This window comes from Chelonoidis abingdonii, chromosome 6 (genome assembly GCF_003597395.2).
Source record: "Chelonoidis abingdonii isolate Lonesome George chromosome 6, CheloAbing_2.0, whole genome shotgun sequence".
Taxonomy (NCBI): domain Eukaryota; kingdom Metazoa; phylum Chordata; order Testudines; family Testudinidae; genus Chelonoidis; species Chelonoidis abingdonii.
Genome location: NC_133774.1, coordinates 57,113,739 through 57,134,396, shown reverse-complemented (window position 1 = coordinate 57,134,396; position 20,658 = coordinate 57,113,739).

Genomic DNA, 20,658 nt, shown 5'->3' with positions numbered 1-20,658 from the left:
GGGTACATGCAGGTCCCCACTTTCTGGACGCTAAAGTTCAAAGTGGGAATAAGACCTTGACAAAACACAACAAATTTCTGTTATACCAGAAATTCAGTTATGATGTCCATAAGGTCTTAGACCCTTTCATATATTATAGCCTGTGGAGTACAATATGTGGAATAATAGGATTTGCATCACCTGGCTAAGTAGTTTATAGTCCCTTGTATGAAGAACCAGAACACCCATTCACTGTGTAAAAGCTGAGAAGACAGACAGAAGGAATTAGAGAGAACTGGTGAGAAAATGTGTTCTAGACTGTTTTATTTTTCAGGAATAATATAAAATTTTTTTTACAGCTGCTTTTATTTATTCAGTCAGCCCATGAGAGGAAGATCATTCTGGTCCTACTGTGTAAGTGGCAAAACTCCTGGTTAGAAGTTCCCATTGATGATACAAAAAGATTTTATTTACTTATTCATTCTCAAGCCTCACTTTTGTCTCTTATGGTTCAGAAAATCTTCATAGAGGGTATATTTCTCTCTCTCAATGCTTGGAAAATGAAAGATTATAAAATATGCTATTCATTAATTGTACTACCTGGCCCATATATACTAAATCTCTTTGAAATTTGGCATTATTCAGTTTGGGTCTGAGTATATCTCTACCCCAATATAACACGACCCGATATAACACGAATTCAGATATAACACGGTAAAGCAGTGCTCCAAAGGAGCGGGGCTGCCAGCTCTGGCGGATCGTAGCAAGTTCAATATAACAGTTTCACCTATAATGTGGTAAGATGTTTTGGCTCCAGAGGACAGCTTTATATCGAGGTAGAGGTGTATGTCAGTGTGAATAATGCCAGCAAGTCTCTCTCTTTTTTTTTTTTTGCAGTGTTCATTATCATTTGTTTTAGAGGAAGTCAAAATATGCACACAAGTATTTTAAAAATCAGATTTGGTCCTTAACATTTACACACATTAGTTAGTAAATTTCATTGGTTTTCATTTTGCTCACACTTAAAGAGTGAATATTCAAGTAGAATAATCCTTGAATCCAGTTGTATTCCATATGCCCATAACAATAAGCAATAAAACCCTGCTCCCTAATCTTGTACCAAGTGCCTTTAATACATTTAGTCCCAGAATCAAGGATAACATCAGAAAACAATATATGCATACTTTACACTTTGACAAGATTAACTGCTTAATATTAAGTAGTGAAAGAACTTTCTTGATGGTGGTCTTCAGGCCTGTCACACAACAGATTTTGATCAAATGTGAGCGAGATAAGCAAAGCATTCATTAAATTCTACCATTTCTCATTTGTGTAAATCCATACAAACTAACAACTATAATAAACAGTGGAGAACAGTGTCATTTAACAAAGCACATAGTAGGGAGGATGATTACTTTTTTAATATTATTCCTTTATTGTTTTAACCTCAAGAACAGAATTAACAATTAAGAACATGAAAATCAATTTTCCCCTGGCTCCCAAGAAAGGAAATGCATGAAAGACAAAAGCATGTATCGAATTGTGAAAAGTATACACAGTAAGGCATGAAATATGTTGCTAGAATTATGCAAGTGGAGGCATAAAAATGATAAAACATCTCACGCTCCCCATATAGCTGTGGGACAAACACACTTATTGTTTACAGAGTACGCTCAGCACTAGAAAGCAGACATTAGTTTTCCACAACATCTATGGAATTCTCTTTACATAATCTAGAAATGGTTATAACATATTAAAAACATCTAGTTTCTCTTCTATCCCAAATATAACCTTCTTAGATGAGGATATTGGGAATTCTGACAGATATTTTTAAAAATAGGGGTCAGATTCTGATCTGAGTTATACAGGTGAAAATCCATAGTAATTTAATTATCTTTAATGGGTATTCTTCAGATTTACAATAGCGCAACTAAGGTCACTGTCTGGGCCATCATTTAGTATATTACGAATCCAGAGAGATGTGGTCAATGCATAATCTATAATGCAATAGCAATTGAATATTTACTCAGCAGCATTTATTAGGGCTAAATTTTCAAACAAGTTTGAATTGTAGAAATATACAGTAGAGTTTGTAGACTTGTTTCCTTCTGTGGGCACAAGATACTCTCTATTTACAAAGAATTTTGTGAACCTGTGATGGTACTAAAAAGGCTTACTGGTGCTAACGAGCTCAATTAAGGCACCTGGCAGTATCTGGAGGATGAGCCAGGACTCACTGAAGATGAAGCCCAGCTGAGAGGAAATGGATGATAAGCATCAAGTGAGGAAGTCAAGATGAGAAAAGGGCTGCAGGATCAGAGGGGAAGAACACTGCTGTTTCTCTCTAGTTGACAGAGACTGAAGGGAGAGCCTAGAGAAAGTCACGTGTACAGTAAGCCCAAGGAAACAGTGTGGGAGATGGCCTGAAGAAAGGCCAAACTAGGGAGAAGTGAAGGGAGGCAGCAAGGAGTCTGTGGAAGCAGACCATTGCTGTTCACTACAGGGTCACTGAACTAGATTCCAGGGGGACTGGGTTCCGATACCAACCACTAAGAAAGGTGGTGTGGGAACACTATGACACAAGGGTGAAAAGGACTGTTGACTCCAGAGTCCAGTCTGCAGGGAAGGAGACCCAAGAGGTGTTGCTCTGCACAGGAGCGGAAGTACAACCCTGCAGAGCTCCAGAAGGGTTGAAGAGTTAGGTTTATTTAAGTTTAGTTCACTGGACTCTTTGTTTATACCAGAAGGGGAGAAACTTTAAAGTGACCTGGACAGAATGCTTAGTCTTGAGAAGAGGCAGAGTGAAGTGGCAGTCAGCAGTGGGAGCTGATGGAGACTAAAAGTTGCTATGCCATACCCAGCCAGGAGGGGGAACACTAGTGGTGAGGCAACTCTTCAACATAGCACCTAAGCTAGTCTGAATATTAGACCACAGCCGTGTCAAGCCATGGTTTGGGCATGCAGACAGAGTTGGGCTGCACACGTATCAGTGGAATTTTGAATAAAGGTTCTCTGTTCCATTTTGCTATGCTATCCACTTCTCCCCTTTCATCTTGGAACAGATACAGTTCAGCATGTCACTTCCTCACCTCATTTTGCAGTTACTTGCAAAAAAAATATTAAGAGATGGAGTCCAGGAAGCTGTGTGTGCATGCACATATGTATTTTGATGAGAAGGGGCAGCACCAGCTGCTATTTCTCAAACTGTGTTGGGCAGTTTACACGTGACTCCTGGCTTAAGCGTATGTGACTTATGACTAGTTCATGCATGTCTAAATTGGCCCATTCAATTCTTAAAACACTGAGCATGTATATCTTCATAGTCACACATCCACAATCCAGCCAGTCTATGCACTCTAGTCCTTTGGTGTGCACTTGCCTTGTACATGATTAGCAGTCCCCTTTGTAAGTTACATGTATTTGTGTATAAAAAAGACTGTCTCTTGATATAGAGGATGTAGAGCTCACTACTACTACCCGTTGGTGAACAGGGGGAAATAGGGTTTAATTTTCATAAGCTTTCTATCCAGAAATTTCCCAACTGTTACACTCGGTCTTCATGGATTCTTCTCATGCCCATTCTTACCCTGACTACTCCATTCCTGATTATCCCCACTCCTTCACATCCTGTATTCTTATTTCAAAGATAAGAACACTTTTCCTGTGACAAGAATGGAGGCTGAGCAGCATGGGGTTGCCTGAAGTACTATAAAGTTTTCAGACCTAATTAAACCAACATCCACAGTGCTCCTGTTCTCTGTGCTGGCCAGAAAAACAAAACATCTGCACTTGCTCCAAAACCAAAGTCTTCTGCATTATGGCACAGTCTAGGCCAGCTAAACATTTGTCATGTATGTAACAAATGTTTAAAGAGTCTCTCTGAGTGAGGTAGCGCATCTGTCATTGCTCACAAGAGTTCAGGACTTGGGGGTGATTTTGACCTCAGTTACAGTTAATGTATAGTAGACTACATATAACAGATTAACTATTTCAGCTTTTTAGGGTCAGAAAGCTGAGCCTTTCATCGGGATGTGGACCTTGCCATTGTTATCCATATCTTTGTCACTTCAAGATTAAACTATTGCATTGCACTCAACACGAAGCTATCCCTTAAAGCCTTTTGGAGGCTGAAGCTGGTGAGAATGGATCATCTCACTTATTGAGATGTGCATCTTGTTGGGAGCATATGACACCAGTGCTCCAGGATTTGCAGTGGCTGCCTGTTGGTCTCTGGGTAGAGATTAAGGTGCAAGTTGAATGCCCTAAATGACCTGGGATCTGTTTGGGTAAGGGACTACTGTAGGGCAAGCTACCTGTCACAGGGTAACTGGTCCATGTGAGTAGACCAGGCTGAGTTCCCCTATGTCTGAGCAGATGGGTCCAGTTGAGCCAATTAAAGGGAGCAGATCTATACCTGGGGTTATAAAGGTATGTCAGAAGGCAGAAAGAGAAGGAGTGATTGTGCAGACTGTGTCTGGGGAGAGGAACCATAGAGGAGTGAGGCAAATTCCCAGTGGTGGGTCTCCAGAACAAGGGGATAGGTGCTCAGAGAGGGAGCCCTATGGCCAATGCTCCAGAAGTAGAATGAAAGCTGTTTGAGATAGAGAGAAGAGCTCTGTGTGTCAGAAGAACCAGGGCTGCATATGAACTATTGTGTTGTGACTATAGACTTCATTTTGGGGACCCTGAGGATTGTTTGAATCATTTCTGTGATTAAACCAGCCCTAACTGAGGGTGCTACTAGTCACAAGAGAGACCATGTGGAGCTTTTAAGGGGTCTAACAGATGCAGGGGCCTGCAAAGTGATCTTTTGCCATCAGGTGCTCAGGTGGTAGCCACCAGATTACACTGCCACAGGGGTGGTCAGAGAAGGTAATCAAAATGGCTCTCCCTTGTTACATCCTTGGAGGTGTATTTTCAGTGAGGGTACCAGGACTCAAATTTGCTTCCCATCCTGGTTTGAAATAGACTGTAGTTGATAACCTTCTAGGCATGCTGCTAAAGCCATTTGTGTGACAGCTTTTGGGGAAGAGTGAGGTTGGATTTGGGTATAAGATGGTTTTTTGGTATTTTTTCATATTTTATTGTCTGCTGGCTGGGGTAAATTGTTGCTTACTTATGATCACTGGGTAGCTATTGGAAATGTAATTGTCAGGACAATCAGAACTCTTGTCTGAGCATTCTTTTTTTAAAATTTCAAAACTGACGATTTTTTATAACAAATCAATAGAACACATGAGATTAGATCACTTAAAATGGCAGTACCATTCAAGATAAGGAGCCATGATTAAACAAAAAACTAAAATTACCATCCTTATTGGACTCAGTCCCAGAACTCATGGTGGCAGTGCTTAATTTGTACCAGGGCTGAGCCTCAGCACCTCTAAGCTTGGTAGTTCGTAGCCCCAGCACCTCTGGGTTTGCTGCATGTAAATGAAATGTTTATGAATGTAAAAAATTGCTTGAGCCCTGGAACCTCTTTCATTACAAATTAAGTACTGCATGTTAGTTTCATTGCTGCAGTATCTGACCACTAATTTTCAGCCAGGGCTGGTTATACTCAGTGTGTATATATTTGTTGTCAGAAGAGAAGTCTAAAAGCATATACAAGTGAACTGGACATTAAGCTGATTTTCCTCCATTTTTGGATCATACTATACAGTACAGAAGTCGATAAGTCTTGCCCGGATGTGCTCAAATAGCAGATGTAGTACAAAAGGATATACACTGTCTAAAGCTGTAAAGCATGTTTACGCTGCAAACAAACTTTGGCAGTGTGTCTCAGAGCCCAAGTCTACAGACTGGGGTTCACGAAATGGTACTAAAAATAGCTTTGTAGATATTCCTAAGAAGGAGGGTGGGCTTCAGAGCTTAAGCTGAAGCCCAGATCCAAACATCTTCACCACTATTTTGAGCACTCTAGTAGGAGCTCTGTGAGCCTGAATCTATAGGCCTGAATGTCTACATAGCTATTTTTAACGCTGTAGCATGAGCCTGAGTCTGTAGACCTGGGTTCAGGGTCGCTGCTGTGGGTTGCTTCATGTCGGGTAGACATACCCTAAGAGGCCATGCAACCCTATATTCCTGCAGTGGTTAGCACAGAGAGGAAGTCCAAGCTTCTGGTTTGCCTGGTGGTGCAAGGCAACACCCTATCAAAGCAATGAGGGAAACAACTATTTCAGGGAACCACACCATCTCTCTGGCTGCTTTCACAAACAGGACACTAGTCAATAAGAAATACACCTTGTCAATTTGGATGGAGTTGGACTCCCATTTCCCGAGGCTACTAGAGATACCAGTTGCAGCTCCATAGCTAAGGCTGAGTTTTGCACTTCACAAAAAGGATGAATCCCCATTTCGTTTTTGAAGAATAGAGCATAACCTCCTCAAAAAAACAGTTTATTCTGTGAGTAGAGAATGAATTTTATGAGAATTTAGAAGTAGTTCACAAGCAAGAATTAATTACACAACAGATACTTCTAAAAAAATGTCACTTGGTGTCAGACCTTTGAGGGGAAAATGATGAGCAGGGGGAATATTAGATTGTGAGACAACCCAGTGTTTCCACCTCTATCTAGTATCAAGTTTCTTGCTTCATTGTAGTCTGTTTCCAAGACATCAACATCTTTCTCAATGGTTTTCTGCCTTCCTCTTTTCCATCTTCCACCAAGTGGTATCCAGTCAAGGGCTTGTCCAGGAATACAGTTTTTTGACATCCCTACAACATGCCCAAACCAACTGAGCCTTCTTTCTTGAATCATTTCTTGAATCATTACCTGTACAGTTTGTTGGCCAGTCTTTTGTAACATATTATTAGTTACTTTATCCTGCTAACAGACACCAACTAGTCTCTGCAAGCATCTCTGATGGAATGCATTGTTTCCTGTTGTGGGCTTCTAGCATTTGCCAAGTTTCAGAAGCGTATAACAATGTGAGCTTCATAATGACATTGTATAACTTTTTATCTTGCTTCTTGCATGAATCTCCTAATTTTTCCAAATATTTGCCAGTCTTGAAAAAAGCTTCATTTGCCTTTCCAGTTCTTTCTTCACCTTCTTATGGAGTTGGCTGTCGGCAATGATTGTGCTCTCAAGATATACAAACTTGTTAACCATGTCATATTAGTCACTATCAATCACAAATGTACCATCAATCCTGACTACTCTTTCGACAATCATGACTTTTGTTTCCTTTTGGCTGATTCTTAAGCCTACTTTAGCAGCCTCACATTTGACAATAATAGTGGTCTCCTCCCTCATGGCATTGCCATCTATGTCCAAGCAAACAATTTCATCTGCAGAGTAAAGATCTTGAAGTTTTCTCTCAATGCCACTTAACTCCTGTATCTCCCTTTGATATTGCTCTCTGCATCTCAATCTATCATAATGCAGAAAAGAAGGGATGATACGATGTCTCTCTTCTGCACTTCAGTGATATCAAATCAATATGTCTCTCCACTTTCTGTCCTTATACAGCATTTTGAGCAATCATACAGCATGCTGACTGGTGACACTGTGTTTCTGGGAAGCCCATTTGTCACAAGATCTTCCATAGTGTCTCTCAGGGAATGCAACTTAAAGCTTTGATGAAGTCTATGAAGATCAACAGCAGTCTTCTATGGGGGACAAGTCCTTTCTCAATCAGTCATCTGAGGACAGATGTGACCTACCCTAGATTTTTTTCCAGTCTAAAACCTGCTTGCCCTTTATGCAGTTTTTCATCTATGACCTGCTTAAATAATGTCTCTTTAAAATTCATTTAAGCAAAACTAACACTAAAATGCATGAATCAAAATGTCATGGTTATTTCATGGTATCACTGCAGGACAAAGTTAAGGTTATCTGGATGCCTTCATTGTTCATTTCCACAAATATGTGGATTTCTTTGGAATTTAACCTTGAGCTCTGAATTTTCTGCATTTATAATGCTGCTTATGGGGATATTACAACATACCTGTATTTTTTAACTCTGTCATTTTTTGTCTGGGAATTTAAATCAAGTGGTGCCTTAGAACAAATGAGATTCCATATGACCTGGGAAGATCAGGTTGAAAATAGTAAGTGAAGCATGTCACTTCAGAGTTGAATTGACCTGGAAATGAAATCTCCGCAGCAGTGATCCTTTCCTAGCCAGCTACAAAACAGTGGTAGTTCATGATTATCTCTGAAGAAATTATTGCTCAATTTTTTTAACATTTTAATGAAGCTATGGGTTTCAATCGGCAGAATGACTATGTATTGTCAGAATAAGAATTGGTACAAATATGACAGCTAGAAGGGGAAGGAAGTGAATGTTAGTAAGCTGCAACAAGGAAGGATATTATTATTAATATTGTACTTGAAAGCCAAGTTTAGACTTTGCAGCTTGGAGAATTTTTATGTCTTTGTTTTACATTTCATATTTCTCAGCAAAATTAAGCATGACTGAATCAATAGCTCCAGCATGTTCCTTAGGAAAAGGAGATTCAATTAACAGGAAGGATAACAAAAAAGGCACTCAAATAATAACTGTCCTTCTCAACTTTTTATACAGCTTTGTCTCTTTAGCAAAATGAGATTTCAATTTAAAAAAAAAAAGAAAAGAAATGCTGGACGGTTAAGCAGCTTGTTATTACAATTTTCCCAGCTGCTTTTATTAACTTCATTTAAGTCCATTGTGGTTTGCATTTTTATAAGGCTAATGGGTCCTGTTTGGTAATTTATTAGACTGATGCTTCATTTCAGCTTTACACATTTTTTAAAGCTGTTATTTATGGTTTACTTTTTCAACAATGGGGCCATTTGGGGTTTTTTTTTATGCCTTTTTACTTATGGTTTACCATGCTAACTCTGGAGTTTGTTAACATAACATCAATAATATACATTCCAATTGAGTTCCTGTTCCTGGGAGTGATGTTTGAATGGCTCAAATAAAAACAGAGGAATGGAAATAGAGATCAGGCACAGCAGAAAAAAAATATTTCTAGGAGGAGGCAAGATTAAAAAGATAAGAAAATAACAAAAGTCAAGTTCCTTGGGCTAACTTGCGAGCACTGAACCATTTCTATAAAAGTTTAATTGCCCCCATAAAAAACTCTCCATGTACTCAGAACATATTAAAAAAGGCTGCTTGTGTGGTCATGCTAATTTTTCCTGCAGGCCTTTATGTAATTCTGGATCTGCTCTTATTGGGTTGTGTGCTGCCTATCATTCTGTATTATCTACAAGCATAACTTTAAACATGAGTAGTCTCTATAACTTCAATGCATTTACATGCTTAAAGTAAGGCCCTGCTTAAGTTTGTTCATAGCAAAGCATGCATCATACAGGAATAAGCTAAGGTGTGCATTTAAACTTATTAGTTAGCTCCCCATGTAGAAACTCTTATTCTGGTATAAGTGTCATTTTTATTTATTTATTTGCTTTAGCTTATGTCATTTGGGAAGGGGCTCAAACTAAACTGAAAAAGCCACTGTTATGCTGGAATAAGAGTGTGCACATGGGGAGTTATATAGGTTTAATTGTACCAGTATAATTATAGCAGTAAACTTGCCCTTTATGTCTATCCCATTTTAGTGATCATTCACACCATATTGCCTATAATTGTTTGCTTACTGAGGAAAATCTGACTAAACAGTTAGGGGCGACTATATATAACATAATGACTTACCTGAATCCATATCCATCTTGAATTGTAATCTTATCAGATCTCAAACTAAGCAAGGTCAAGAGCTGAATGGGAGATCTTCAGAGAGAACATAGATGATGTTGGCAATTCAAATAAATGCCCTTCTCCCCTGTGTACCTGTACTGAATGAGTTCTCTAGCATAGCATTATTCCGCTGGTGGTGCTGTTTTTGAATAAGACATAAAATGGAAGTCCAAACTAGTTGTAATTGTATCCCATATGGCCTATTATATATTTAGGTACCTAACCTATTGAACACACATTTTCATGAAGCAAATATAAAGAAACTCCAGATAATACAGCTTTAAACGTTCTCTGTGACTACAGAGAAATAAATGATAATTTATGCAAAAAAAATCTAGTAGCTTGGTACCTTTTCAGTTTTCTCTTTTCTCCTCTAGGGAGAGCTAGTAAGCTTTTGCTCCTTGCTCACTTTCTACTGCTAAGATATATATGCTCATTAAGGATTCCACTCCCTTTTTCAGAAAAGTAAAAATGTTTACCCCTGTGTTGTGATCCAATTCCAGACTGGGAAATCTCAGCCCTGCTCTCTAAAACCTGATGTAGTTTCAAATAAGGTAAGGCCAGCTGTTCAGCAGGTGTGAATTGGGGTAGTTCCATAGATGTCAATAGAGCAATGTGATTTACACCAGCTGAGGATCTGCCCCTTAATTTTTACTTTCCATCATAAACTGTTCTGTGTTACTTCATGCTCTTGAAATAGTTGTATTTTACTCCAGAGATGGCCACATTGGCAGTGATGGGCAAAGTGGAAAGTAAATAAGAACTATGTCACCATACTCCTGGCCTGGAAAGGAGAAAACAAATGTAAATATCAACCAATTCTGACTGGAAATTGTGGAAAGAGAGAGAAGATTACATGACAGCATGCCCCTCCCCCCACACCTCTTCACTCAAACAAGGAGAAGCCCCAACAGTATGAACACCATGTGAGTGGGGCTTCTTGTGGTTGTGGGAGGAGGGAATGTGTCAAGAATCATAGGAAAGGGGAGCTGCCCCTCTACATCACATCACCCTCAGGTAATCTGGTGAAGTTTATGAGAAAACTCCACCAGAATTTAATGCTGGTCAGAACAAAATCAGCTTGGACTCTGATTTCTCCCCCACACCACAATCAAGTCTCCAATGGCATCTGTTTATGAGACGTGTTGCCCAAGGGAGCATAACAGTAGAAAGAGGCCAGTATGCCATGCAAGTGCTCTCAGATCTGCCTGATTAGGTTTGTGAATTCCCAGGTCATCTTGAGTTCCAAGGGGACAGAAGGGCATACCTCTAAACCAGGGGTTCTCAAACTGGAGGTTGGGACGCCTCGGGGGTCATGAGGTTATTACGTGGGGGGTTGCAAGCTGTCATCCTCCATCCCAAACCCTGCTTTGCCTCCAGCATTTATAATAATGTTAAATTAAAAATACTTCAATATATTTATTAGGGGGGTTGCACTCAGAGGCTTGCTATCAGAAAGGGGTCACTAGTACAAAAGTTTGAGAACCACTGCTCTAAACCTCTGTGCAACTACTAACTCCTCCATAAAGAGTGGATAATATCTCAGGAGCTATGTGGTTCACAACTCATTTTTCTTAATTCCCCTCTTCTTAAGTATGTTTTGTGTGTGGAAATGGATAATGTGTGCCTGGAGTGGTGATGCAATTTGGAGTCCGCACCATACATAGTAAGAGCGGTTGAATAAGATAGTTTATGTGAATGTTTCCTACCACCATGTGTTTAGGAAATTTTGAATTTAGCCAAATTACTTTAGGCATGGAAAACTGTGAACTAGCTTATTCAGCCACATTAAAACATCTACTGTTTTCCTTACCAGTTATGCCCATTAATGAATGACATAATAATACTTTGAGATAATGACTGTTTGACAAATTATGCACTTTTCATAAGTTTTAATGCACACTCTTCCAGGAATGGTCTACATGAAAAAAGGTAATATATCAAGCAATCTGTAGGAATCAGAAATGAAATAAGAGATAATTAAAAGGTGAGTTACAGTGAGATCACAGATTGGTTTTATTTCACTTTGTCTTTAATGCTTTAGTACAAGGAGAGTCTGGTGCAGTTGTATATTACATAAGGTATAAATGTGTGCAGCTAGTGGTTTTTATTGTGCTTTCTTCTGAAGCATCAGATGTTGGCCACTTCTAGATGTAGGGGACCAGGTTTGATGTACCCATGTTTTGATCTGTGAAATGGTCTGAGCTATGAAAAAGGAAACCCATTATGACATCTGTAGAACGTCACATGCATTTGGGAGGATTTGCTGGCAATTAATCGGGAATATTTTAGGGACAAACCCTGGAGAAGATTTTACTGAATGAATCTATGTCTTACTAAAAGGAAATTTACTAAGATCAAAGAGCATTTGCCAGATTAAGGAATAATAAGGACAGCAAGATATTGTTCTCTAACGTAAAGCTAGTAGTAAGTGTGTGTGTGTGTGTGTGTGTGTGTGTGTGTGTGTGTGGAGGGGAAACAGAGTACAAGACAAGGCATGAAATCCTGACCCCTTTAAATTCAATGAAAGTTTTGCCATTAACTTTCATAGGGTCAGGATTCCATCTAAAAATACGCAATTACTGAATTTTCCTGGTCTCTAGTTCACCAGCTAATAGAAAAGATGTCAGCCACCAGACTAAATTGCCATAGTTGTTCAAGCACAAGATCAATATTTTAACTTCAGGAAAGATGTAGGCAGATTATGTATCTGACTTCCTTTTCTTTGCCATTAATACCTATTGTACTACAAAGATCACAGTTAGCCAGAGAACACTAAGGGCCAGAATCTGCTATTCTTGCTCATGTTGGTTATATCTTAGGGTACGTCTACACTGCACGATTATTTCGAATTAGCTTAAACCGATATTACAAAACAGATCTAATAAAATCGGTTTAGCGCGTCCACAGTGGGATCTCGAAATCGATTGTTTGCGTCCATGGTCCAAAGCTACCATCGATTTCAGGAGCGGTGCACTGTGGGTAGCTGTTCCTCAGCTATCCCATAGTTCCCACTTCCGTGTTGAGAGCACAGTGCCTGATGGGGCAGAAAACACTGCCCCGGGTGGTGCTGGGTACAGCCTCACCCCTCCCTTTGTGAAGGCAGCAGACAACCCTTTGGCGCCTTTTTCGCGGAGTGCATTGAGCAAACGCCATAGCACAGCAATCTTTCCCTTTTTTTTTTCACGTGGTGGTGGGGGGAAATAAACTGAGGAGCTGTTCCCTGAACCACGCCAGACACTGTGTTTGAACCTACAGACATTGGGAGCTCAGCCAAGAATGCAAATAATTTTCAGAGACTGCTGTGGACTGTGGGATAGCTGGAGTCCTCAGTACCCCCTCCCTCCCTTCATGAGCGTCCATTTGAGTCTCTGGCTTCCCGTTACGCTTGTCACACAGCGCTGTGTATACTGGAGTTTTTTATTCAAACGCTTTGGCATTTCGTGTTCTGTAACGGAGCTGGATACAACAGATTTGTCTCCCCATACAGCGATCAGACCTAGTATCTCCCGTACGGTCTATGCTGGAGCTCTTTTTCGATTTCAAACTGCATCGCCAGCCGTGCTGATCAGAGCTCCACGCTGGGCAAGCAGGAAATGTAATTCAAAAGTTCACGGGGCTTTTCCTGTTTACCTGCCCGCTGCATCCGAGTTCAGATTGCTGTCCAGAGCGGTCAGTGCTGCACTCTGGGATGCCGCCCGGAGGCCAATAACGTCGATTTCCGTCCACATGAACCCTAATCCGAGTTATCACTATCGAATTTAGCGCTACTCCTCTCGTTTGGGAGGAGTTCCGAAATCGATTTAAGGAGCCGTTTAACTCGATATTAATGACGACGTCGTGTGAACGGATACAGCGTTAAATCGGTATATCGGCCATTAAACCGATTTAAAGTCGCAGTGTAGACCTGGCCTTACTCTACATGTAGTTCCACAGAAATCCATGGGATCACTTACAGTAGAAGTGCGGTTAAGAAACATTTTATTCTTTAGCTGAGTAAATAAGATGTTGCGAGCAAGAGTAAAGAGGTGGTTCAGGTCACATTTGCTTTCCATACCTGGCTAGTCTGCAAACAAATTGAAACACTTACACTAACTATAGAAACATAGCATTAAAAACTTTAGTGCTTGTCTTAAAGAGTTTATAGTGCTGGGGGGCAACCCTTGCCTTATTGAAGTAATTGAGAGTTTTGCCATTGACTTCACTGGGGCCAGGATTTCACCCTTTGCCTGCTAAGGCTTTGCTTGCAATGCAAAGATTTTGCTAATTTACCAGGATGCTGGAGGGAGGTAGATATTTGAGAGTGGCATTTAATAGTCTTCTGAATAATGTTCAAGGAATGTCTTGGAAATGTGATCCTCCGGGATAGCTGCTTGTTTTGTCTTAATGCTTCAGACATGACTGTTGCTGGAATATATGTGAATTCTGGCAAGAATAGGCTGATTATAATTTGCTTAATGGAGAGGTTGGCTTGTCTAGTGTGTGGGTTACTGCATGAGCTGTGTTGTGGGGGCAGGTTATTTGTTTGTCAGCAACTCTTACAAAGAAGAAGAGGAAAGAAATTGTGGATTTGGAAACCAGGCTGAAACAATTACAAAAAAATGCCTGTGTGTTTTATGAAGCCTAAATGCATTAGCTTGAAAAACAAAGTAGATGGTGGAGTTTTGTTTTCCAGACAACTCTTTCTACACATAAACATCAGTCAGACATTGGACCATGGGTCTTACCATCGTTAAAGTTGAACCTCCTGCTTCAAGCACACCCATGATTCCTGCAGACTAGTAATTTCTCCCTTTCCCCCTTCCCATCCTCCATGGGATCATTTTTTCCTCCTTGTTATTAAAATTGTATGTTGCATATGTATTAAAATAGTGAATGCTCACCCCTTCCCAGTGCTTAATCTCACCCAGCCTCTTGGCATCTTGGCCTGGCTCCACAAAGGGGCATAGGCATTGCAATACTGAGGCCAGGTCTACGCTAGAGACCTAAACTGGTATAAAGGGTGTGTGAAAAATCCACCCCACTGAACGACTTAGTTATACTGACCTAATCTCCCATGTAGACAGAGGTATGTCGACAGAAGAGCTTCTCCCATCAACGGTCAGGAGATTTAGCTGTCTGTCACTTTTGGCAAAAAATAGCTTAGGAGCCTGCCTAACTTTACACAAAATGGTTCTGAAGGTAAGGAAGTCAGGGGAGGGGAAGGAGGCATCAGCATCCCTTATAAACTTTAGTTGAGTGATTATGGAATTCACCCAGGATGTGGGAGGCCCCTGATTCAATTTCCCTTTCTGTTTCACATAGAGAAGGGATTTGAACAGGGATCTCATATGGTTCCAGTGAGTACTCTAGGCACTGGACTATACAGTTATTCTCATACTGTCTCTGCCCCAAATATTTAAAGTGGAGCAGCTTCAACCAAAGAGACTAACATCAGGGGTCGTACCCTATGACTGGAGAATTGCTAATATGGTTCCTATTTTTAAGAAAGGGGAAAAATGTGATTCAGGAAACTACAGGCCTGTTGGTTTGACCTCATTTATATGCAAGGTCTCGGAACAGATTTTGAAACATAAAAGTAGTTAAGGAGCTAAAAGTGAACGGTAATTGGGATAAAATACAACATGTTTTTACAAAAAGTAGATCGTGCCAGACCATCTTGGTCTCCTGCTTTGAGAAGATAACTGTTTTTTTAAGACAAAGGAAATTCAGTAGATCTAATCTACCTGGATTTCAGTAAGGCGTTTGATACAGTTCTACATGGGAAATTATTTGTTAAGTTGGAGAAGATGCGGATTAATATGAGAACTGAAAGATGGATAAGGAACTGGTTAAAGAGGAGACTACAATAGGTAATACTGAAAGGTGAACTGTGAGGCTGGAGGGAGGTTATTGCTGGAGTTCCTAAGGGACTGGTCTTGGGACCAATCTTGTATAACACTTTTATTGGCAGTAGGTGTATTCTGAACAGATCGACTGGATCACGCCCCACAAGTGAGATAGGTGGGCACATGCCTATCTTCACCTGGTTTGAGAATCATCTTGGGTATTAGGCATGAGACAGGAATTGCATGAGGCAGCAGTGCATATGCCCAGAGACAGAAAGTTAGGTGCCTACATTTTGCAGAAGAAATTTTAGTTGCCTAGTGAGTTTAGGCATGTCGAGTGTTAGGTGGCAGCTGATTGGAGGGTTTGTGGATCAGTGGTGTGTTAAACTGGGAGTTAGGCTCCTAAAGGTCTCTTTGTGGATCCAGGCTTGGCCCCTTGGCATTCTGTCATTGTGCAGATTCACATCTCTGCAGGGGCTGCTGTGTTTTCCTCTCTCTCCCCAGCACGAACAGGTAAATAGAAGAAATATCTGGGGATCATTGAAGCCAATAGTGACACTTGAGTAAGGACATTACAAGCAGCTGGGGCCACACTGGTTCAATAAGAGTAAACACAGTAGTTCTGTGTGAAACTGAGCTACCTCTGGACAGTGAGAGCCTCCACTCTGAAGGTAGGGTAGTTATTTGATAGCCCCCACCCCTGCTTACATGTGGGAAAATACATTGCAGCATTGATTACCATGCTTGGATTACTGTCTCTAGATATCACAACTCTTATCCTGTCAACATACAAAAGTGGGACAAATCCAAAATATGGATCACAAAACAAAAACCAAGACATTAAAAATGCTGTGGATTTTTTGTGTTAACAAATCTTTCTATAGCCTCACTTTCATCCCTTATTTCTGATGTAAATAATTTTTAACAGCAAAAGTAAGGGGATCCCAAGTTTGTGTGGAAGTTTGACTGAAATCAGTTATATCTCTCATAATGCAGACAGTTGAGAGTGTATTTAAACACACTTCTAAAAATGGCCTACAGCACAATTGCTAATCAGGATCTATTTGTAGGCTGACAATTGTAGTAGATTTGTACATCCTTTTATTTAACCCAGAATAATAGCAAATAATTTGGTACAATCTGAGTATCAGTTTCTCTCTCTTGTTCTCTTCCCCGCCCAGTAGTAAATGTAGTGTAACTCATTTATGATGTTAAAGAGATTAGTTATCTACAGTCACTGTGGAACCAAATTGCCAATTTGGAATAATTGACAATTACTTTTTCTACAAGGAAACTAGACCCATATGAGTAGGATGTACCATCTCCATAATTTTGAGAAGTATTAGTAATTCCTAGACTCCACACAGTTCCACAATCAATCCGTTTTGAGGACAAATGACCTTGTGCCACAGGGAAAACAAAATTGTCTCCACTAAGGAATTCATTACAGGAGAGGAATGGTAACAATCCTCATTCAGCAAGAATGAGTCTCCACTGATTCTCCACTGATTGTAATGATAGCCATCTTGATACTTCAAAGCATTGTAATAGCCCATTAACTGCAGACCATTGCAATGATATTTCTGCCAAAATGAACATATGCTGAGGTGTGAGGTAGAATGAAAAACAGCTCAGTGAAAATCTTTACATCAGAGAGATCTCCATGGAAAGTTTATCAAGGTATGAACTTTTGAGCTTTAAAGACTTCTTCAGGTCCAGCGAAGTCCAGAGTGTCTTAAGTACAAACTGAGACAGATTGTTAAGCATAAGGGGTTCACATATGCTGTAACTGACCACTTAAGAAGTGAGCAATTAAGGGTTAACAGGCAGTGGAGTGTGTTACAAAGCATTGTAATAAACCATAAAACCAGTGTCTCTGAAACCAGGTTTTAAGTGTCTAGCAGAGTTATCAATCTGAGGTCCCAGGCTAGTCTTTTGAGTGTGTTGTGCAGGTTTCCTTTAAGGATAAGGACTGATAGGTCAGATATGGAACAATTGTTTTGTGAACACTTTTAACAAAACAAATTTTGTTTTTGTTTGAATTCCACTGAGAGCTTAGTGGATAATGAGCATAGTGAACAACTCACATAGTTGTGGCATTTGATGCACTGGATGAGGCACACCACATGTTGTGATATTCCTGTGTAAGACCTTTTAATTTTGAAAGGTGTGTTGGGCAGGGGGGTGTTGATTGTCATAGCAGTGGTGATATATCCGCAGGTTTTACATCTTTGTTCTGGGAGGAATTTGTGCCACTTTGATTCGGTGTGTCCTGGTCTGTCGGGAGTTTGCTTCTGATGATGAACTTGGTTAGGTTGGAGGGTTGTTTTGAGGCTAGAAGAGAAAGTTAAGGATGTGGTCGCATCCTTGTAACTGTAGCTGTTTGAATATACCCTATATAGGTTTCAGTGTGGTAGGTGACAACTAGCGATGTGTGTCCAGAGGTTTCCCCCCACACACAGATATTGAAGCAGGTTCTCTTGTGGTATTTGGGTTGCCTGTTCCATGATGCAATCTACTTCTCTGATGGTGTTCTTATTTAGTGAAGGTAGTTTTTAAGTGTGTTTAGGTGTGTATCATGGACTTGCTCTTCTGAGCAAATATCTGAGTGCCTACTGTACATAACTGATTTTTTTTTTTTGTATGTCTGAGGTGATTGCTGGAACTGTAGGGATAAATGTGGTGGTCCATGGGTTTTCTGTATACAGTCACTTGTAAGGTTCCATTTTTGAAGCTGGCATCCAGGAGGTTGATGCTGGTGTGAGTGTTCTAGAAAGAGTTTGATGGTTGGCTGGTGGTTGTTGAAGTTGTGGTGGAAATCTGAGGGAGTTTAGGTCATTTGTCAAGAGGATGAAAATATCATTGATGTATTTCAGGTGTAGTGTTGGTTTTGTGGTATGTTTTCCCAGAAATTCTTCCTCGAGGTGGCCCATGAAAAGACAGGCATATTGGGAAGCCATTCTAGCAGCCATGGGTCTTCCTATGGTTTGGACAAAGCGTTTGTTGTTAAATGTGAAGTTTGTTATATGTAAGAATTAATGGATGTTATTTTGTAGGTATTTGAGGCAGGCAGTGATTCTGTCCTGGTGAGGGAAGTTGGTGTATAGGGAGGTGACATCCATAATGGCCAGAATGGTGTTCTTGGGGAGAATGTTAATGTTGTAGTTTCTGGAGGAAGTTGATAATGTCTTGATGACAATTGGTCCTTGGCATGGTGAGAGGTTTGAAAATGGTTTCTATGAATGCTGATGTTTCTTCAGAAAGAGTGCCATAGTCAGACCACTCATGTCTGGCCGTATTCCCCTGTTTGTGTATCTTGGAAAGTATGTAGAAGGCTCTTGGGATCAGGCTGTGGGGAGGGATGAAGTTGTAGAGATTCTCTTGAAGTTGTTTGGGGAAAAGTTTGATGGTATCCTTCAATTCCTGTTTAAATTGTGCTGTGGGGTCTCCCTTTAGGTTCCTTATAGTAGGTGGTGTTAGAGTTGTCTGTTGGCCTCATAGTCGTCATGATTAAGGGCTATGATAACTTTTTAGGACAACTCATCAGGAAAATCTTATTCAGTGAAAAAAGGTTCTAATAAAAAAAATGTTCAAATGCTAATGCTGCAACCTCCCATTTGTTCTAATGGCAGTTCAGTCTGAGTAAAGAGTGCAGGATCCTCAGATAAGCTTCATGTAGGATAGGGTTAGATTGTGCTCTCCTCTTATATGGCTGTGCTACTGAATTAAAATCTCAGTAGCAATATGCCAAAAGTAAGTAGGCAGAGCCATAGCTGTGCTAGCCAGTGAAACTGGGTGAGTGTGCTATAGACCTTTTAATGCGTCTACATTAGGGGGTTTCACCAGTTTAACTAGATAAATCAGTGCAGCCTTTCCTGTATAGACAAGGCCCCAATTTACAACATGCTATTGAGCTCCTTGCTGAAGGTGAATGCCCTGGCCTAATTCTCCACTAGTGTATGTTGTACAAAATGGAAGTAAGTTATGACCCAAGTGATTTGAAAAGTTGTACACCCATTTTACACTCTCTCTACATAGATGTAAATAACCACAAGACACAGGCAGAATCAGATCCAATGCACCCTAATGTAGTGTTAAAAAGATATTACCTCACCTACCCTGTTTCTCTAAAAATCATTGGCAGATAAATAGGCAGATTCACAGCCCCTTGGCTGACATAAATTGACCATAAATGTCTGATAGACAATTCCTTTTACGAAGGGGATTCAGTGCTAGCACATCTGAACTAAAACTGGGCTCTCTGCTTCTGTTCCTTTCATGAGAAGTATGACTGGGAAGGAAGGAGGTATTTCAGGAGGATGTTGGGGTGAGTGGGGGTATGATGGAGCTCTTCTTGTTCTAGCAATCCTGCATTATCCAAGGCCAGTAGCAGTCACTTTAAACTGTGTAGGGAGCAGGGCCAGCTCTGAGACTGAGAGCCACAACCAACTCCTTGATTCCCGCCTTCCCCACTCCCTCTCAACCATTCAGCTTCTCCTGAGAAAAGCAGAGAACCTGCCCATATCTAGATTCACCAAGGGCAAGTCATGCCTGACCAACCGGATTGCCTTCTATGATGAGATTAACTGCTTTCCCCATATCCACAGAGCTACTTATGTGGTATATCTTGACTTTAGCAAAGTTTTTGATACAGTCTCCCACAGTATTCTTGACAGCAAATTAAAAAATATGGATTGAATGAATGGACTATAAGGTGGATAGAAAGCTGGCTAGATTGTTGGGCTCAATGGGCAATGATCAATGGCTCAATGTCTAGTTGGCAGCTGGTATCAAGTGGAGTGCCCCAGGGGTTGGTCCTGGGGCTGGTTTTGTTCAACATCTTTATTAATGATCTGAATGATGGAATGAATTGCACGCTCTGCAAGTTCTCAGATGACACTGAACTGGGGGGAGAGGTAGATAAGCTGGAGGGTAGGGATAGGGTCCAGAATGACCTAGACAAATTGGAGGATTGGGCCAAAAGAAATCTGATGAGGTTCAACAAGGACAAGTGCAGAGTCCTGCACGTAGGACGGAATAATCCCAGGCACTGCTACAGGCTGGGGACCGACTGGCCAAGCAGCAGTTCTGCAGAAAAGGACCTGGGAATTACAGTGGATGAGAAGCTGGATATGAGTCAGCAGTGTGCCCTTGTTGCCTA